This window comes from Lonchura striata, chromosome 9 (assembly GCF_050655825.1).
Source record: "Lonchura striata isolate lonStrDom1 chromosome 9, ASM5065582v1, whole genome shotgun sequence".
Taxonomy (NCBI): domain Eukaryota; kingdom Metazoa; phylum Chordata; class Aves; order Passeriformes; family Estrildidae; genus Lonchura; species Lonchura striata.
Genome location: NC_140711.1, coordinates 18,589,407 through 18,609,425, shown reverse-complemented (window position 1 = coordinate 18,609,425; position 20,019 = coordinate 18,589,407). Strand labels below are relative to the sequence as shown.

At 38.3% G+C, this 20,019-nt stretch overlaps 1 long non-coding RNA gene across 6 annotated transcripts in view; it reads right to left on the bottom strand.

Annotated features, from left to right (window-relative positions):
- The window catches only part of LOC110473922 (uncharacterized), a 193,478-nt gene that overhangs the window by 15,580 nt on the left and 157,879 nt on the right, over nt 1-20,019 (bottom strand). For all 6 annotated transcript variants that reach the window (XR_014957215.1, XR_014957218.1, XR_014957216.1 and 3 more), the window contains one exon: nt 1-20,019. This exon is cut by the window's left edge and continues 8,078 nt beyond it; it is cut by the window's right edge. This is a non-coding gene — a long non-coding RNA (uncharacterized LOC110473922).

Sequence of the window (20,019 nt, the reverse complement as noted above, 5' to 3'; positions counted from 1 at the left end):
ATCTTAATTGGAAATAAGTGAAAAATTTCTATTTGTCTTTCTGGTCAGTTCAATAATATTTATTTTGCTTAAGAGAAATCTAGCCCATTTTATCGAGCAGCCAGTTAAGTGTGGTCATTGTTGGTGCATTTTTTTGTTGTGCAGAAAATCTTGGTTTCTTGACTTGCCTCACTCTCATCCCAGTACCCAGCCTCACAAGTCAAGTAGAGCAGCTAACTGGCTGATCAAAGTTAGGGCAGCTGGCTATCATCCCCAGACCACATTTTAGCATGGAAAAATTCATCCTGGATCTCAGTCAAAAGTCTTTTCCCTGTCTGTCCTCTCCCAGCCAGTTAACATAGTCCTTTTTCTTCAGAAATTCCTGCAGCTGAAGACACAGTTTTATCCCAGGTGGAGATTCCAGTGTTCTTATACTGTCTGCCTGAAAAACATTTACAGATATTTCTGCAGTCCCTTCTACTCACGTTTGGCCAGCAGAGTACATCTGTAATTTTATGAATTTACATTGACATGACTTTAGATTGTGGATTAAGTACTCATTAATAGGCAGTAAAAGTATGTGTTTATATCTCTCTGTCTTTACCAGAAGAAAGCATCTCTATTTATCCCAGCTACTATGTCATTCATGAATAGTCATCTGAAGTGCAATATCCTTCACTCATCCTGCAAGAATGTTCTCTCTTCAGCTTATCTAAACAAACTCTTCAACTATAGAATGCAGCAACTCAAAGCCCAGTTCAGCATCCCTTGTCTTGTCAAAGTTTTGCCCAAATGAGAGCTGAGGTGGCTCATGGGCCAGTAGTTGCTATGAAAGTTAAGAATGTGGAATCATCCAGGGCACCAAAATGAGCTTGAAACAGCCCCTAAGTCCCATTCTCCACTGTCTGCATAACAGAATTCATCACCAAGGCTTCATTTTGAGATCAAACTTTTGATCTAGGTACAAAAAGAATTCATCACTGATATATACCTGTAGTTACTTTTGGAGATGCAATTATACCCACTATCCCAAAGCCAGAGGCCAGGTCAACACACATTCTAAGCATCAGATGCTAAAATGCTGGTGGTGCTGTAAAGGCCTTGAACAGCTGCCCATGCTCAGTTCACACTTGATCCTAAGCCCATTGAAGGCGCTGTGAATCTTTCCTTTGACGTCAATGGGCTTCAGATCAGGTCCTGAGCAATTTTTTTAAAACCTCAGAGAAATCAAAACCATTTCTGTTGGAATGAGAGTGTTCACACCCCTTGGTGAAGACTATTTCCTTTCCAAACACAGCTTTCATACCCAAGTCACATCAGCTGAGTTTCTATTTTTACCAAAAGCTTCATTTTTTAAAGAAGCAGGAAGTATGTTTTTACTTATATTTCATCAAGTAGCATCTAAGCTGGTTTTGTTCAACTTTCAAATATATCCCCAGCTGGGCAGACCAGACCTACAACCAAAAATGCAAAACATTTTAGAAAGTTATGGTCATGTAAAAACCCCCCTTTTTAAATGGACACTCATTGCAGGGGGATTGTCCCTACACACTGCAGTCCCTACAGTACACTCCAGTAGATTATTTTGTCTAAAATGTATGTCACCATGGCAAATGTTATAATATGTATAACAGAACTGATACAACACTGTTAAACAGAGCATCATGATAAATACTATATAAATCGATTTATAAATGTTTCCAAAATTCAAAATAAATCACAAACTATAGTAGACCAGGGAGAGCAGATCTACCTGTCAGGATTGAGTTCTGCTAACTATTTCCTGAAAGTGACAGGGAGATTCCTGGATAATTTTGTCCATTAAAAACAATCCTTGTGATGACCAAGAGAAGAGTGAGATGCTCCCCCTTAATTGAAGACTGGTGGAGGGTGAATATTTGTTCACTGCTTAGGTAGAACAAGGGTACAATGGCATGTTCAGAGACACTGTGTTGATGTGCAGAAAAGGCCAAGCAGAGTACACCAGTTTGAATCTGTTCCCTTGTTTAAGCAGGTCTCCCATAAAGTTTTTCCTGGGGATATCTCTGACCAGTCTGGGATACTTTCTGTCCCTTTGCTGAGTGCCAAAATTTCTATATTGTTTCATGAACACAAAAACTGCTATATTTAACTGTTAAGATTCGCATGTGCCAGTGTTTAAGTATATCATCATTTCAAAGGATAAGGGCATAAAGGATCTTTGCCCCTTGAACTGAAATAACTGTTTGTGGCAATGGACAGACTATTTTAATTAGATTAGCTGAGTTACCATGGGAAAAAAAAAGTTTCTATTAGTTTTCTTTTCCTGCTCAAGACAACCCCACCTCAATGATGGCCATCTCCCATTTAATGTGTGATTGCAACTTTACTTTGAGAGACAGCACTCTCTAGATAAGCTGCATCTTGAAGAATCTCCTATTGACACTTCTTGCCAAGTCCACCGTTGCACTCCTGTTTTATGGGGCCTCCATCCCTGGTGAGAACATACCTCTAAAACAGATGGATAAGGTGATCTTCAACTGCAGTTTCCCCCTGTTGTTTTCTGAGTATTCTGAAAAGATGTACCTCTCAGGGGCTCCAGACCTGTGATTTTGATGCAGGAGCAAAAGCACATGTTTTGCAGTGGAAGAATGTAGATCTTGAGGGATAACTTATGATGCACACTAGTCCTGAGTAGAAGCTAAGTGAGACAAAATCACATCATTCCCTTGGTGAAGAGTAGTTCAAGCTATATGGTAGACAGTCTTGGGATGAGATAAAACAGAGAAACTCAACACAGAAAAACAAGAAATCAACCTCTAAGAAATCTCTTCTAGATTGAAAATAGCAGCTAAGAAGCCTGAATGAAAAGCACAGTCAACTACTCCTTCTAGACTGCATCGTTTTCATCTCCTATGCTAATGAAAGACTTAGTCTAAGCAAAATTTATTGTCCAAAAAGGGCTTGTTCTGGAACCTCAGATGAGGCCAGTAGAAGGGACAGAGATTACTAGTTTGCTATAATATGTGAAATTGCTCCCAAAATATGTACTGCGCCTCAGATCAAAAACAAGCAGACCAGGAATTACAAAATAAGCTTTGAAGGCAGTGCAGGGGGTCACAAGTGTTTTTTGGTGTGAGGGTCTTAGTGGCCTCAGCTGATGTCAATTTAAAGAGACAAATTATTATACCAGAGGCATAAAAAAATAATGTGGTATTATTCCCTGAGGTATTGATATCTCATCAGACACATTTTTTTGAGTTAAGCAACATGACAAAAAAGAGTTGAGGGGGGAGGGAAGCCAAAAAACCAACCCCAATCCCCCAAACCAAAAACATCACAGCTCCTCTACATATGAATTTAACCAACTAGTTGTCTGGCTTTATTATGTTTTTTTAATCCCATAAAAAACCTTGACTTGCTTATCTGGCTAATTGGGACTCTTCTGGTATCATGACAGTTCAGGAAGCCTAAAGAAAAGGGCTATAAATACATACAGAAAGAGAAGCAATGAATAGGCAGCCATCCTGTGGGTTTAAGAATTGCCCTGGCAGACACCAGACTCCCAGTTCTAACTCATTTCTTTAACAGCACTGGTGAACATCAAAGGGTACAGCATGGAGCATGCTGAGTCCCAATTACACACCTCAAAAGTAAATGTTACTTCAATGGAAAGTCTTTGGAAATTCAAAACGAAATAAAGGCCAAGATACCCAAATGCTCTGTAGAAAATGTACACCCTTACTGATAACAATTGTTTCCTCAAAGTACATAGGTAATAGAATGCATTACATCATTTCATGAAAAATTGTTTCAGAAATGTGTTATGAGCACATATGGGTATTATACTCTGCAAGATATCAGGAAAAGAAGTGTCAATTAATTTCAGTGAATTTCTGTTGTTTTTTAACAAGCCATTTTTAGACATAGAAAATCTTTTCTGAGCGCAGATCGTGTTTAAGGAGAAACAGAGTTAGTACAAATAATTGGTGTGTGTTGAAGCTGAGCAAGCATGAGCTGTTTTATTTTTTTTAAAAAACCCTCTTTAAAAGCTGTGTAAATCCTCTGTAGCTAAATACAAGTTCAAAGAGTTGTGTCTTTCACATCATTTAACAAAAAAATCATTGCAACAACCGTCTTTGATTGTTGGGTTGGTGTTTTTTTCTTTCTTCCCACAGCAACAAACAGATTTTTCTCTAACACCTTAATATACAGTGCAAGGAAACAAACGTAGCTATGTGGCCATAACATTAATTGAAATAAGTAATGGATATGGAAATTAATAGATTAAGTGATCTTTAATTTCAGTTGTACAACCTCTCTAACCTTCATGACAGTGCTTACATGCATACTCCTGTCATATACATTTGACTTCCTGCAAGTATATCCAGTATCTAATGAACTGTCTATGGCATGTAATGAAAGTATAGAACTTCCACAGTCACCAGCACTTGCAATGTTACTTAAATTGAATTATTTTCACAGAAAAAATTGCTATGCTGTGGTAGATATACCAATACTACCTTCGGAAATACATATCAACTATATAAAAGGATTTTTTATATGTGAATGGTTTATTAAGTCTTTGAATTAAACTACCTACAAGAGTGTGTGCCCTTTGCTCCATAGGGTGTTGGTCTTTAGTTCTTCTTTACCTGGTCCTACCTCTAAGACAGTGAGTAGTTCTGCTTTTGTTCTCAGAAAATTTCCTAAGGAAATTAACATAAACCAGGATTAAGAAAGTGTTAAGCCTCTTCTACTATTATTCAGATTCTAGACTGGAAGTACTGCAAATAAGATATAGAAGATGTGTCAATACAGAAACACATAGCAGATAATTCATGCTGAATATCTTCACTGATAGTCTAATTTTGCAAGATCAAATTGAAAGAAGGCTTCCTTTTTCATGCAGTAAAAATAATCACCATATTTTCATTTCTTCAAGTATGTCTGAATTATGATTTTTTTTTACTGTGATCTTCATTGCTCTATAATTCCCCTCTTCTCACTGTATTTCTGATACACTTTTCTTGATTTTGTTTTCCATAGCCTTTCTTTATTAATTTATCTCTTTCAACCCATGACCATAATATCTTTCCTCATTGTAATGAGTTTCTCTTTTTAAATTTCTTTTCTTTTTCATTAGATCAGCCCACAATGATTCTGTAATTTACTTTTTAAAATAATAGACAATTGCACAAATGAAGGGAAGGAATTTACATTAGATTTCATATTAAAAACAAGAACTGAGCTTAACTACAAATGATCTAAAATCCTCCAATCATACACTTTTTAAAATAAGCACCTATGAGTAATGCCCTATAATGAGGACATGTGTATCATGTTAACACTCCTGTGTGTTGTGAAAGATAGCAGAAAGTCATCTGGCTTGCCCACGTTGGCAGTCCCCAAACCACCAGAGCAGAGCCTGGGCACTGATTGGTCCGGGTGCCAAAAGACAAGAGAAGGAGCCAACAGCTGAGATTGCAGGGCAAGCGCTCAGCAGAACCCACGAGCCCCACTAAAGCAAACATTCAGATGTAAAAGGAACCATTTGGATATAAAAATTATTTGGACACATCTGCTTGATTAAGCAGCCATTGTGCCTGTCCAGGGCTCTTACACATCCCAGTCTCAGGTATGGTTTATCAAATATGGGCAGAAGCAGGTTTGGATATGGGATCAGTCAAACCTGTGAACCTCTCCATTAAGACAGATAGCAGCCACAGCAGTACCAAAGCTAAAACAGAGAAATCACACAGCAGGGAAGCAATGCACAGTAAAATGTGAGGAGCTCTGAAGTGTGTGTTCTTCTCTTCACCCCCCTTTTTTTTTTTGCATGCTTTTGATCATTTTTAAAATAGTTCAGAACTGCCAGTTAATGCTGAATCTAGATAAATGACAGCAGTTCCTGCATGTTTTACAACACGTGGGATGATAAGGGTTCCTCTAGGTACAGACATTTGTGGGGGTAGTTTTGCTGCCATAAGGGCTAATCTTTTTACCTTTTTTCCCAGGAAGTCTTGGATTTTGGACCACAACTCATTAGTCATTCCTTGTGGCTCAATATCACCTTCAGCATGATCCAAACCAGAAATGTGAGTCACTAATTATTTTTCCTTTATTTATTTAGAATCAAGCCTTTTTATTTAATTTTTAAATTATTTTATTACTTATCAAGTGTACAAAAAGCAAAATTGTTTCTTCATTGGTACAAGAACATGTGCATATTTTTAGTTTTTGTTGCTTGCTATTTCAGTTTTTCAATAACACAGAATTATCTGTTTTGTAAGCTGTAATGTCTCTTGCTGTTTTACAGTAAATCACCAGTTTCAGGACAGTCAGAATTTCAGGAAAATTTGTTTTCAAAGTTGCTCCAAAAAAAGGATTTTTCAGTTCAAACTTAATAGGGTAGCCTTGTGCCTAGAGGATATAACAATTTTTTGCTATTAGCAATTATTCTGAAATTTTCTCTTAGTGCAGTCGTACTAGGCAAGTACAGAGTACTTTTAGATTTCAGGTTACTTGGTTCAAACTGCAGTACGTGGAACTTTTCACAAACTACAGTGCACTCAGCCTGTTAAAAATGCTGATTTAATCCAGGTTTATGGATCACTGCTGTCAAAAACAATGATTTTAAAAGTATGCCTTTAATGCCCTCTAATTTCTTAAACCTGTTTTATCTTTCCTGGCACCAAGAATGCCAAGACAAACTGATATATCTCCCTGTAGTTAGAACTGATTCAGGGAATATACACAATATTCCTGCATTTTAACCCTGCAACAAGTCCCCCAAATTATCTGAATGCATGGAGAGCCCTACTTTAGTTCCTGACAGCCTAAACCAAGAATCCGCATTAGTACTTCCATATTAGCCCAGGATTTCCCAGACGAAAATATGCCTTCACATACCCTTAAACTATTTGTGGTATGCACAATAAATCCATTGCTTTCACAACACGCCAGACGTAGTTGTGAATGTGCAGAACTGGACACCACATGCTAAGTAGCTGCTCTGCCTCCTGGAGAACAGAGACGCGCTGTACGTGTCCGAACCTCCCGGCAGCACAGCCCAGCCCTCTCTGGATCACCAGGCTGAAGGAGCAGCCCTGTGCAGGGGTCAGGTCTCTGCTGTCCCAGCAGCCTCCCACTGCCACATGCCCAGCAAAGGGAGCTGAGCACCTGCCCTGCACCGCGCGGCTGCGGAGCCGCAAAAGCCCCGGGCAGCTGGACCCCCATCAGTGCAAGAGCCCAAGTGTGCAGCCTTGGGCAATTGCCAGAGAAATGATGGAGCTGTGCCGGTCAGGGCAAGGTTAGGATGTGACTCTGCCACTTTTTCTCTCAAGAAAAGATGCTGGCCTTTGGAATTGGCTGTTGCTGTAGATCAACAAACAGAACTAACAAAGGGCAGGAAACATATTGGGGTAAGGATCATAACAGGCACATCAAGAAACCCAAGAACAATTTAAGCCTATGGAAACAAGCAAAGCCAAAATATCTACATCTATACACAAGCTGTCTGGCAAAGGATAATATTTACAACAGATGTTTAGTTTCTTGTCCATTTTCTGCAAAAACAGATTTCAGGAGACAAGTTCTGCTTTGGCAATGTTATCGTGCATGTTTAATTCAAGGTATAGGGAAAGCATGTGTGCACTTTAAAAGTTTACATTCATGTTGTGGGGGGGGAAAGAATTTACAAAGAAAAAGAAAAAAAAGAAAAGAAAGAGAAAAACGTAGGTAAGATGAAGGTGCTAGAAATTGACTCCGTTTATTCATCTCTACATGTGAATGTTGCTCTGGTGCACTTCCTCAACCTGAACACACTGACATGTACAGACAATCAGGCACATTGAGCCCAGCAGCAGGGGACAGGGGAAGCAGCTGAGCCAGGGAGAAGACAAATTCAGGGCATATCTCAAGATGGAAAGGGAGGGTATGTCAGGAATAGTGATTTTACATCCCAGGAAGGATATTTTGTTCTTTCAAGAGACTTCTATGACATAGTCCAAAAATGGGATGTTAGGCATACAAGGTTAAATTGCTGTATTTCAGCCCTCAAAAAAGAAAAAAAAAAAAAAGTTCAGTGCAAATTAAAAAAAAAATCCTGTCTCCTTTGGTTTCTTTGGGCAGCTATAGTAAAAATGTATGAAGAATGTAACACATCTTCCTTGTATTAATATACAGTATAAAGAAATAGGTCTAGAGCTCAGGACACAAATGGAGCTTTAGATTAGCTGTCAACAATGTCATATCCATGTTAATAATGCCCTATTCATGCCTGGGGCTGACAGTCCCTCTTATTTTTATTCACAAATTCCATTTAATAACAGCAATAAGTCACTCTAGACAGTGTATTTCTAAGGGATTTCTGCACTTCTCAGGTGGTTAAAGTCACTTGACCTTCGGCCTCATGCCTTAAAAACTCCCTAAGAGATGTGCTAAATTGCCCAGAAATGCATTGCCTGTCATGTCTTGTTGGTTAATTAAGGGCCAACCTAGATGGCCTATAAGGACTGCCCTTAAGTAATTACTAATTGATCTCCTACTCAAGAAAAATGAATAAATTCCACAGCAGCCGCACTGTCACATGGCATTTACTCAAATTCATATTCCTCCAATAGAGGATGAAAAGCACACAGTACAATCCACAGGGTGGACTGAGTGCAGGGACAGCTCCTGAGCAGCAAAGCCTCAGTCCCAGAGTTTGTCATGTCTTACTGGTTGTACCCACTGCTCTCAGCCCTTCACTTGCACTGAGACAAAATACATTGCCTGAAAACCAGTGTTTGTAAAGTTTAAAAAATATCTAATATTTCCCATCTGGATTTAACCCCTTTGAAAGATATTTAAACTTTGTTACAAATATACAGCCAAGGAATCTCAGCAAGAGTGTTAAATTGTCACCTGATGAAAGCCGAAGGAAACACATTTCAAAGGTCTTTTCTGAAGAAAGGAGGTGGGATTTAGGTTGGTACAGGAGAGGTTTTTGCAGCTATTTTAAACCCAAATTGTTTATCAGTACTCATGACAGAAACTTCCTGATATTTTCTGTTTAAAAGAGTCAAAAAACCTGCTGCTATCATTGTTTTGATAAGACAATGAGAATGCTTTGAGTTGTATCAGAAATCTGAAGATTTTTTCCGGTTTCAGAAGATATTTTTGGGTATAATGAATATGAATACAATGCTCTTAAGAAATGTATGCTCAACAGTATTTATTAGCCTCCTGTCAGCTTCAGTAAGAACACATTTGTATATTATCCTATCCAAGCAGTTTTCAGATACTGACTTCTCACACCTATATTACTGAGACAGATTTCATGTCTCAAAATTACTCAAAGTAAAAGGGACCCACAGCTGAAATATTTCTCTTGGACTCACTGGATGAAACGAGATCTCATTGGAGTCAAAGAACATTGCTTTTAACTTTGGTATAAGGCCAAGTTTTAGTCCTGTAGACATGAAGAGTATAAAACTTTAAAAAATTCAGGAGACACTCTAGTACATCATAACATATGGTACAGGAGGATAAATCAATTTTTTTAGTGCCTCATATGAAAAGCTGCAGTGGCTCCAGGCTTCAGCTGATGCTTTGTGCAGGGCTTTCCACACTCTCCTAAAACCACATTAGAAGAAGAGTAGCATTTACCCTGATTGCACAGAAACAGGGAATCTTAAATCTGGAAACACACTCAGATCACTGTGGGGGTACAGACACCACTGGCATAATGCTAGGAATCACATTAAGATACCTGTCTCACTTATTAAATGCTTAACTGCTTTATCTTCCTTTTAATCTGTTAAATGTTGTGGAGTCAGTGTATGTAAAACAGTAAGTGTTTTGGGTAGCTGAGACAAGTGACATAAATATACCTTCTGGTCCTTGTGATTACATAACTGATTGCTAATATTTGACTCAGTGTACTGTACTGATTGTTTTAAGATATCATGAGATTGATAAATTAAAGAAATGCAACAGGAATTCCTGCAGCTTGTTTGAAACAAACAGTGAGCTAGGAAGGGCTGCTTCCCCCACCAGGATAAAACCCAAGGGCTGAAAAGCACAGTCAAATCCAACAACTGCCCTTTCAATCAGTCCCCTGGTACTCTGTGTAAAAATTACATCCTGACCTATTTCTGCAGTTGATGCAATTCTGGTATGTTTGATTAAGGTAGCTACTGACAAGATGTGTAAACATATGCAATGCAAGATAATTTTTGTGATATAACATTCTTAGAGTTCCTCACAGCAGCAACAAACTAGTATTTCTATTGGGGTTTTTTTTCAGAACCTTGGAGCTAAAGTAGATTTTTATGATGTTAAATTCATCTTTGACAAACAACAGTATTTATACAGCCTCTTGGTGTAAGACATATTCCTTTAAAAATAAGGGAATAAAAACAGTGATAATTCTGATTCCTGGATGTGCCTAGTTTCTTGCAACTGAAAAGGCCTTTGATGTCATCATATTCTGCAATGATTTCTGTGTTTTTCTATAACATTTTTCTCCCTACACATGTGGATTTTATATCCTCTTCATGTTGGTATAGCATGAAGTCTTATGTGGAATTTAGAGGATCTGAACTAAATGTAGCTAAAAGGAACTTTTGGATGAACTGCCTGGGATTTGTTCAGATCTGTTAAAGTAATGGGGGAAAGCACAAAAGGATAAAGAAAGAAAGGCCTTAATCTTTGTTCCATGAGTGATAAAGCAGCATCACATGGGTGAAAATTGGCCTGACCTTCACCCACATGATGCTGCTTCTGCCTCAACCACTCTTTCTTTGCTCTGATTAAGTGAAGATAGCCTCTTTCTCTGCAAGGAAAAGTCAAAGAACAAAAAGAAAAAAAATTCTGTCTTAACTATAAAAGGTTTATTTTTTTAATCACAGTTGGGCTCATACAAGCCAGTTTCTAATCTTATTTTTTTAAGTCAAAAAAGTGCCTTTTTAGAATTTCTTTGGCTCGGTTTCTTTAGCCCCCCCTTCAAACCTCAGGGCCTAGATCTTAACTTGCTTCCCTTGGATGTGCTTTGTTGCTCATCTCCGCTTTTACATGATAGCTGTTTGACTTAAATGGGTTGAGCGCCAAAGGATTGCCCCTTGGGGAATGGAAAAACTGGAGGGAGGGAGAGGAAAAGCAGTACTCAGCTGGTTTAAATGGCACGTACAGTATATCTATTGGCAGGGTATTGCCAATGCTCCAAGGAAACTTTCAGTGCTCAGCTTTTACCACTGAATGCCAGACACTAAGAGATTATTTTATGTATCAGGTTATCCATGTTCATACAGACTAAAAAATTTACTGCGACACTGTTGTCAAGCAGTTCCTGTGACTAATATTTTTAACAGCAGGATATTTAAAATTTGACAAGGATATAATAATTCGTTGTCCAGATAGCCAACATGCTTGGAGAGCTGCTAATGTCTTCAAAGGTTTCAAGAGGGCACACTGAAATTAATCTCTTTTGCAATGTGTGCTACATAAATATTTTTGTTACGCTATTGCAACAGGATCAAAATGTATTTTTAATTGGATGTTAATCTACTAAACATCGCTTAAAGTCATGATTACGTAGGTGTATGTAAGTGTGAGTGTATCTGGCTGAGATCCAGTGAATTATTGGCTAAGTCCACAGGCTGGCTTCAATTTGCACTGGTCATTTTTTCCCTTGGGAGCTAAGAATATATGATGCTGTGCAACATAATGGAATGTCATTGTAATGTGCAATGTCTGTTATTGTATTACATATCTGAGGTAAGGAATGAGGAAAGACCTCCCCAGCTTACCTACAGCAGGCATCAGACACTGCAAACACTCTGTATATTACTGAGGCATATTACATTATGAAATAACAAATTACTTAATAAATTCATGGTAGTTTCTAAAACTGAAATTAGACATGCCAATACAAGCATGCTCTGTGTAAGCCTAATGAGACTACCACTGATTAATTAGTGTTGGAAACAACAAATACCAACTTGTTCTGTTTAGAAATTTTGCAGCAGCTACAAATTATTAGTACATTCTTAAAATAATACTGACTAATTTTGATATGTGGATACACTGCCACAAACAACAAATCTTCTTCTTTGGCAGTGGTTTCAGAAGCATCAGCATGAGTCCTTTTCTGGCCTGGACAGACTCTGACTATATGTCCTCACATGCACAGCTGAATCAATTATTTTTTAGTGATATAACTGAAATTCACAAGATTGAGTTTTTGAGTGCATAGTAGTGCTGGTCACACCATCTAAGAATATGTTTCCATTTGTTTTCCCAAGTAAATTGCACCATTGTGCCCACAGAGTGTCACACAAAATGTTGTGGTTGTAAATATGTTCAGCAACAGTTAGTATTTGGATGCTGATTCAAAGCCCATTGAAGTCAATGAAAAGACTCCTATTGATTTCAGTGTGCTTTGGCTCCATCATTTGATTCTTTGTTTAGAACTTCTAACGATTATTTAGTGGAAGAGGCAATACTGTGAGCTTTGGGTGCTGCAGTACTCTTGCTAAAAATAAAATAATAAGGAAAAAATCTTTTAGGGGGAAAAAATTATAATTTGTATAGCAAATTCAAGTTAGCAATTTAACACATATAATCATCAACACTTACATATTTCTGAACATTTATGGGGATTCATAAATGCTTCCACAGTACATGCAAACACACAGACACACCCTCATATTCATACAAATCATACGAAGAATTCAAGAGATAAACCTCTAGGTATTGATACACAGAGAGCCCAGTGACATCCAGGGTGTCTTCAACACCCACTGGCAAATATATCAGAGAGTCTGTAGAGTCCTGTTTTCTTCTGAATTGGCACTAGGAGGCTGGTGACATCCCCAGGCCTTGCCAGATGGCACCAGAGCCCTGGTTTGAGGCAACTGAAGGCAACCCTTAGCCTCAGAAGTTAATTACCAGCAACAGATTATCAAGGTTCCGTATATTTTCTCCATAATCATTTTACAGAATTGTTTTTAAGCTCAGAATTTGACAAACCATCTGGTTTTAATTTTGTGGCTTGAATCATTATTTCATTAACAAGAGGACAGCATTCATGATGACATATAAAATATTGACGCAATAGGCTAAATTTAAAAAGATGGAACATACTGAAAACCACATTAAAAAAACAAGAATGTGTTTTTATTTAAACCACTAAAAATACTTTAAAATACATTTTTGGTTGAATTGTTTGGTTCTTTTAGTGTTTTTCAGTGCTAAGAGGCTGCTTTCATACACCCCTGAAAGCTCACATTGTGCATATATGGTACCACACTCACCAGTAAGGAGGCGACGTAATTTGGTAAATTCACCTGCTAGTAAGTAGCTATTGACAGGACTAATCTGAATCCTTCCTCACCATCAGAAGATAATGAGGTCCAGTACTTTTTTAATTTAAAATAATGTGAGCCAGCCATTGTATTTTACTGAAAATGCACGTTTCTACATATTAAATTGCTCTACATACAGATTGTTTTGTATGACTTTTTCAGTTCATGGCAGCTGCCTTAAACAAGTTTGAAAGGCTCCATTATGGTCTTTTGGGTCAAAAATGGCTTTTTTTTTAAGTGCCAAAGTACTTAGTTACAGTGAATTGGTAACACAATATCCACACCATAATATGCATATTGTGCATGACAAAAGGCGAATAATTTGTAATCCCCATTTAAAATAAAAGCATAAATACCTACTGTATTCAGCAAATCTGAAATATTCTACCAGTACATATTTAAAGGAAACCCAATGTGTTCATGTGAAAGACAACAATAGTCTGTACTTTTTTTGTGCAGCTTCCTGAAAATTTATAGCTCTTTTTAAATTTTTGGAGTTTTCCCACTTCATTATTAACACAGTTTCACTATTGAAACGAACTTAGGAAGTCATAAAATTAAAATCTATGTGTAAATAACAGCAATGAAGGCAGGAGAATCTATACTAAGTGTGATCCCCCAGTGCAACAGGAGTTCAGATCAGAATGGTGTCTCGTTCCTCTTGGAGGGCCCATTTCAGGCTCTGCCACTCACTCCAGGACTGTGCTAGTGACTGCTGTGGCAGTACTGCACATCCACAGTCCTCCTGTGCTTCATACAGTCCTCACTTGTCACAGATTTACTCCCTCTGCCTGGTGTTTCTCACAGATTTTTATTGATAACATATATAAACACCATCCTTCTTTCTGTTACATTTGTTTAGTGATCCACGTGCAGTATGCATAATACAGGGACCCGCGTTCATTTGCAAAGCCTGAAGATATTGTTCATTATGTTTTATGTGCCAGAATAGATAAAAATTATTCCCATAAGGGTGCATGTTTAAACTGGCAAAGAAAGATGATTGACATCTACCATAAGTACTTTTGTCAAAGCTTTGGCGTGTTATCAGTTTGCAAAGCTATTCTAATGAACAGTGTCCATACTCACCAGATGTGCTATCAAGGATATGCCAGATACTTGCAAAATTCTGCTGCAGCCTTCATGCCAAATGTGTATGACACAAACAAGTCAGGCTACAAGTTCTGCTAGATAAATTTGATTGGATAAAGGGTTGAGCCTAAAGGGTCAAAGAATGTAAATAATTCTAGACAGGAGCCTACCCTCCTGGCTAATTTCACTAAATGTGGATTATTATCTCTCTGCTCAAACACTAAATTGCCTTGGATAAATTTGCAACTTTAATACTGATGCAGACAGAAGTAGAAAATGCTTAATTAAAATAAGACTTTATATCTGTAGCTCAGAAATTAAAAAAACTACAGTATTTAATATTCCTGTTTGTTTATGCTTTTATTCCCAAGTGCCCACTGCTAGCTCACAAACATTATTGTTTACATAGGGTACAAGAATAAGAACTAAAACAAAGTCTGTCACAAACACATGAGGGAAGATTCAATTCTTTGAGGCTTTCAAGACACCAAGAGCTTGGCAGCGGTTTTCAGCGATGTTTTTAGTCCCAGTTTTGAAACACATACAGAGAGCTTTCCAAATTCCCAGCACATGGCAGGCCCGTGCTTGGGCTGGGTTCACATCTGCTCTGACTACCTGAAGTCTGCACAGAAGTAGAAGATATTGGTGAAAGGGATCTTGATTTCTCCTGTGACTTTTCAAGTATTCCATAGCCACTCATCATTCAGATATGCATTTATCAATTCCTAATATTTTAAATATAAAGCATCAACTAAATTATTTTAATTAAGTAATTAATATAAAATATTTTTATAAAGTTTAATTCTTTTGGGAGCTGTTGGGACTGATATTAGAAACAGAACATCAGACTTTTTTTTTGTCTTTGTTCCAGGAAGAAGGTAACACATATTTGTGGATTCAGGTAAGAGCTGTTACACTAACTGGGGATATTTTTATTTAATTTCCTTGAGAATCTACTGTAAAATTCTGAAAAATTTAACTAGATTATCATCACCTTTCTTATCAACCAATGATAAGATTTGGATGATTCTTATGAATCATCCAAACACAGATTTTAGATAACTGCTTGAACAATCTTTTAAATTTGCCCAAGAAAATATATGTTTATTTAGTGATATTTGCTTGCAATGATTCCTTCACACTATCCCTTGCAAAGCAAAGCTAAAGAAGATCATGGGTTTTGTAATAGAGACTGTACATCTGCCAAAATATTCATTAAAAAGTTTCCTTACTCCTTCTCTGAACTCAGGAAAATTCCCACTGGCCGGAGATATGAGCTCCCATGCTGTAAATGCCTAGAAGCACTATTTGTGCTTGTACTAAAATATGCAGTGCCAATGGTTTCAGGAGTGCCCAGATGCTCCCACTTATGTGGAAGAGTTAATATTTGGCCAGTGTCTTCCCACTTGTCCTTGCCATGGGAGGGAGGTCCTCCCTTATGGCCTGGGAGACTCAGTGACAGCACTTCCACCACCTTCATGTCTTCCCTTTTGTTCTTTCTCAGTTACTGTGCATTCATACAGAATAATGCTTTCAGAATGTAAGTGTATAAAACACCCCAAGTCTATTAGGATGTGTGTCAAAATTACAAACACAGAGGTTGGTATGTATGCATGCTAATCATTTCTAGTTATGCATGAAGTTAATTTACAAAAGAAGATTTACATTATTTTAATGGCATTCTCTACAAATAATATTCAATTATTTCAGTTTGGTTTTGATGCCTTTTTATGTTTTGCTTGTTTGGAGATGTGTATTAATTTGCTTTATCAATAATATGAAAAATTAATGGAGCTCTTATTAAGGTTAAAAGCACCTCAGAGAAGTCATCACTTGTCAGCTCTGTCTTATTACTACAATTCCAACAAAGTTGTGTTGATATCACTTGGCAAAATAGTTATTCCCTTTTCCCTGGGAGGTTTCAGGTTGCTTTCCTGCTTTTGCTTCTGGAAGGGATCATTTGGATCTGTCCTTTAGAGCTACATGGATGCACTTGCAGAGCAGCACAGAGGAATGGCATCCATGTGTCCTCTGTGCCTAGCATACCTGGGAAATCCCAGCCTCTTCCTCATCCCCTGGGCACACAGACCCTCAACTCTGCCAGCTCCTGCAGCTCTGCTTCCCCAGCACGACCCTGCCAGGCATGCACTGCCTGCATCTCTCCTTCCATGAGCACACCAACCACCCTTGGCCCTATCTCTTCCTGAGCTCAGCTGGACTCAGTTCTCTGGCCTGAAACAGTGGCATAAATCTCACCATTTTTCCTTTACAAGGTCTAACCCCTCCAGTTTCTTGAAGGTGATTTTCCTGTTGATATCTGAAGATGAATTGCAGGATAATACCCATTTGAAATGTAAGTGGACAGCAGCATCAGATCAGAAGGGCAGTGAGAAGAGAGTGAAAGGAAAATGATGACAGGGCACTTTTTGTTAAGTGCTGATCCAGTGAAGAGGGTCTCTCTCTGGTTAATGCAATTTAGTGATAATTCTTTGGAAAGGAGAAAGGACTCTTTTACAGCTGTATCAACAATAGCCACTCAAAAAAAAACTGCAGCTGACTTGATATGTCAAGCATCACATATTTGGCTATGAAAGCAAAGCATAAGCCATGCTGGCCAATAGTACAGACTTGGAATTATGCCACTGAAAAGCTGGTCTGTAAACTGATGCTACCTTATTTCTTGATTCTAAGTGGGCTTGCTGAGATTTAACAGCAATGCAGAACTACCACATTCCTCATATATATTTCTTTTCTTGTTACATGAGATCCATGCATGAAGTGAAAAAGAGCAAATGAACATCAGGTTTGCATCACCACTGATATGTGAATGATTGATCACCCATTAAATCACATACAGAGCCAGTAACAGCACACGGGGTAGTGTTAAAGCAAAATGTTTGATATTCTGTACTCTAATTAAACATGGAAATAATATGATGCAGTCTGTATTGTAAATGTTATTGCAGATTATAGACCTAGAGGAGAGGTGTTATGCCACCTTTATAGCCTCCAGTTCCTGAAGACTGTGACTTAGAGTTGCCTCAGGGCTGCCCTAAATTACACCAGTTGGTAATGACTCCCAAAGGGCTGCTATGCATCCAGTGGTTGCTGGAGTGTAAAGTACTTTGGCTATGCCAGCAGCCCATCATTTCACAATGGAGGCTGAGAGCAGCTGGCATAGTGCTTGGAGGAAATCCCCAAGTAGTGGTTTAAGACATTTTTCTAACACTTTTTGTCATGAGAGTGATAAAAAATAAAGGCCAGATTTCACAAACACACTGGGGTTTTTTCATTTTTATTTAAGCATCTGTAGTTGTGGTTTGATAAACTGGGAGATGATGGTTTCTATAGGTTTTCAGAACAGGTATCAACCTAATATGGCTTCAGCTTGGCAGCATTCCAGATCTCTGTTCTGGCCCCGATTCCCTGCCCGTGCAGTGTAGTACCACCGACTGTCAAAGGCATATTCCTGATTTACATCTGTGTTAGCAAAAGTAGCTGGATTTTCCCTTGTATATGTAAGTTTTTCAGTTCAGGCCCATATTCCAGCCTTTGCTGGAGCTGCCAAAGTCAGCATTTTGCATGTACAGAAGATCCTCTGAGTACGTATCTCTGTAGCTCATTCAAAAGCTGTGCCAATTCAGGCAGAGAGTGATGGGTGCAGTTTTTCCTGTACAGTGTGTGGGCTGGGCAAACCATTTTTACACAAATCTCTCAAAGATCAGCTATGAAATTATTACTTAATACTGGCAGTTTGAGGAATTGAAATTTCAATTATCTTTAGGATGTTCTTAAGTGAACATCCTGAAGATGCTAACTGTCTGCTGGCAGCAGAGACTCATGACTTCAAACTAAGCAAATGCAGTCAAAACTCAACTGACGACAGTGTTTCCAAACCTCTGAGGCAAAAAGCCACCACTTATGATCTTACTAACTGTTCTATGAAACACAGGGAAAAATAAAGTAATTTACAGATTTATACACAGCACAGAAAAGTAACAACCCTCTGGGAAGCTACTCAGGGAGAGGGAATTACCAGTTCTGTACCAAAAATATCTTTTTTAAATGTCCATAAGCCCAAATAACATCAAGGAGAAAAATGATCTTATAAAATGTCTCTGGATGTGATCTCATAAAGGACTGACTTTCAACCTAAGTGGAGAAAGGCGAGTATGCTGTAACCTTCCTAAAGGAAGCAAAACAGACCAACCCCTTCTCTTCCACCAAGTCTCCTCTTTGAGCTAGTGCTGGCTGGCAGGTCTGCTAAAGGTCAAAATGAAAAAGGCTAATACTGCATTTTCTCTGTTCCCTACCTGTACACCCTCTGTGCAAAGAGGATATGGTCTAAAACTTCCATCCTCTTCCTGGAAGGTTCAGAAAGCTGTGAGAAAACTTCTTTAATGCCCTGTACCTATTCACAGATAGACACATGATTTCTCAAAAGAAATTAAGGAAAGTGGATCAGAAAATCATAGGATTAATCATACTATAACAATCAGAAAGGGGGATCATCTAGCTCATCATTTTGCCTGAAGCAGGATTGATTTCAGTTATGTAAATTCTGATAGCCTCCTGTCATTCTATTTGTTCCATTATTAAATGATTTTTAATATTTGTAGTACCTGTTGCTATCTTCTAAGCAAGCCATTTGGTGCTTAGCTACTTTTTCTGCAACCTGAATGATATTATCATATTAGAATTAATACAGGCCAAATACCAAGGGTCTGCCATAGCCTTAATATGCTTCATTCTTTCAATAGATCCTTTCTGGAGCTTAGAAATCAGCCTAACTAAACTTAAGTGGCTTGTACCCTATATATCAAAGTATCCTGGCCAAAATTTCTGTTCATTTTAACAGTGTAAACTTGGCATAAATTTTACTTCACATTTCCAACAAAGATGGAATACAACACCTGAGGACAGAAAACTCTTGCTGTGATGTAAAACCTACATATTTTTGTCCTGTGTACTTTCAGAATTTGTTCTTGCAGGCAGAAAGTCTGGGATGGGCAAAGATATAATTAAAGGGAGCTAAAGCAGGAACAATAACGAACAAATGCCATTATTTTTACCATAGTTCTTGGGGGAAGCTAAGGTAGAGATATAGAAAGTCAGTTACAGTGATGCACTTCACTTAGCATGGGTTCATGCAGTGCAAAGAGCTTAATGTCTGCAGCTGAGCTGGGCCTAATGGGCAGCAGTTGTTATCTGTGGAAATGGAGTCTGTGAGAGGCAGCGTGGCCACTGTACCTGTCTGTGATGGCTAGTGGGATTTTCAACATGCTCATGACCTTTTCTTACTTATTTTGCTTAATTTTCATCCAAAAAGCCATCATCTGACTGGTCATCCCAACCCCAGAATTTGCAGTCTGAGCCTATTGGTGAGGTTTAGCGAGAAGGAGGAAGAGGGGGAGTCTGCAAAATAAATCTGGGGCTGGGGACAGAGGGGAGATGCTGCAAGACCCGTGCACCTGACCAGCACCCACATTTTTATCTTTTCATATATCTTTTATACATCAATGTATGCAGATATACAGGTAGTTCTTTGTACACTTATTTCTCTCCATAATAACCAGAAACTGCTGTGAATCTTCTAACAGGCTAGAAGAGACCTTTGCAT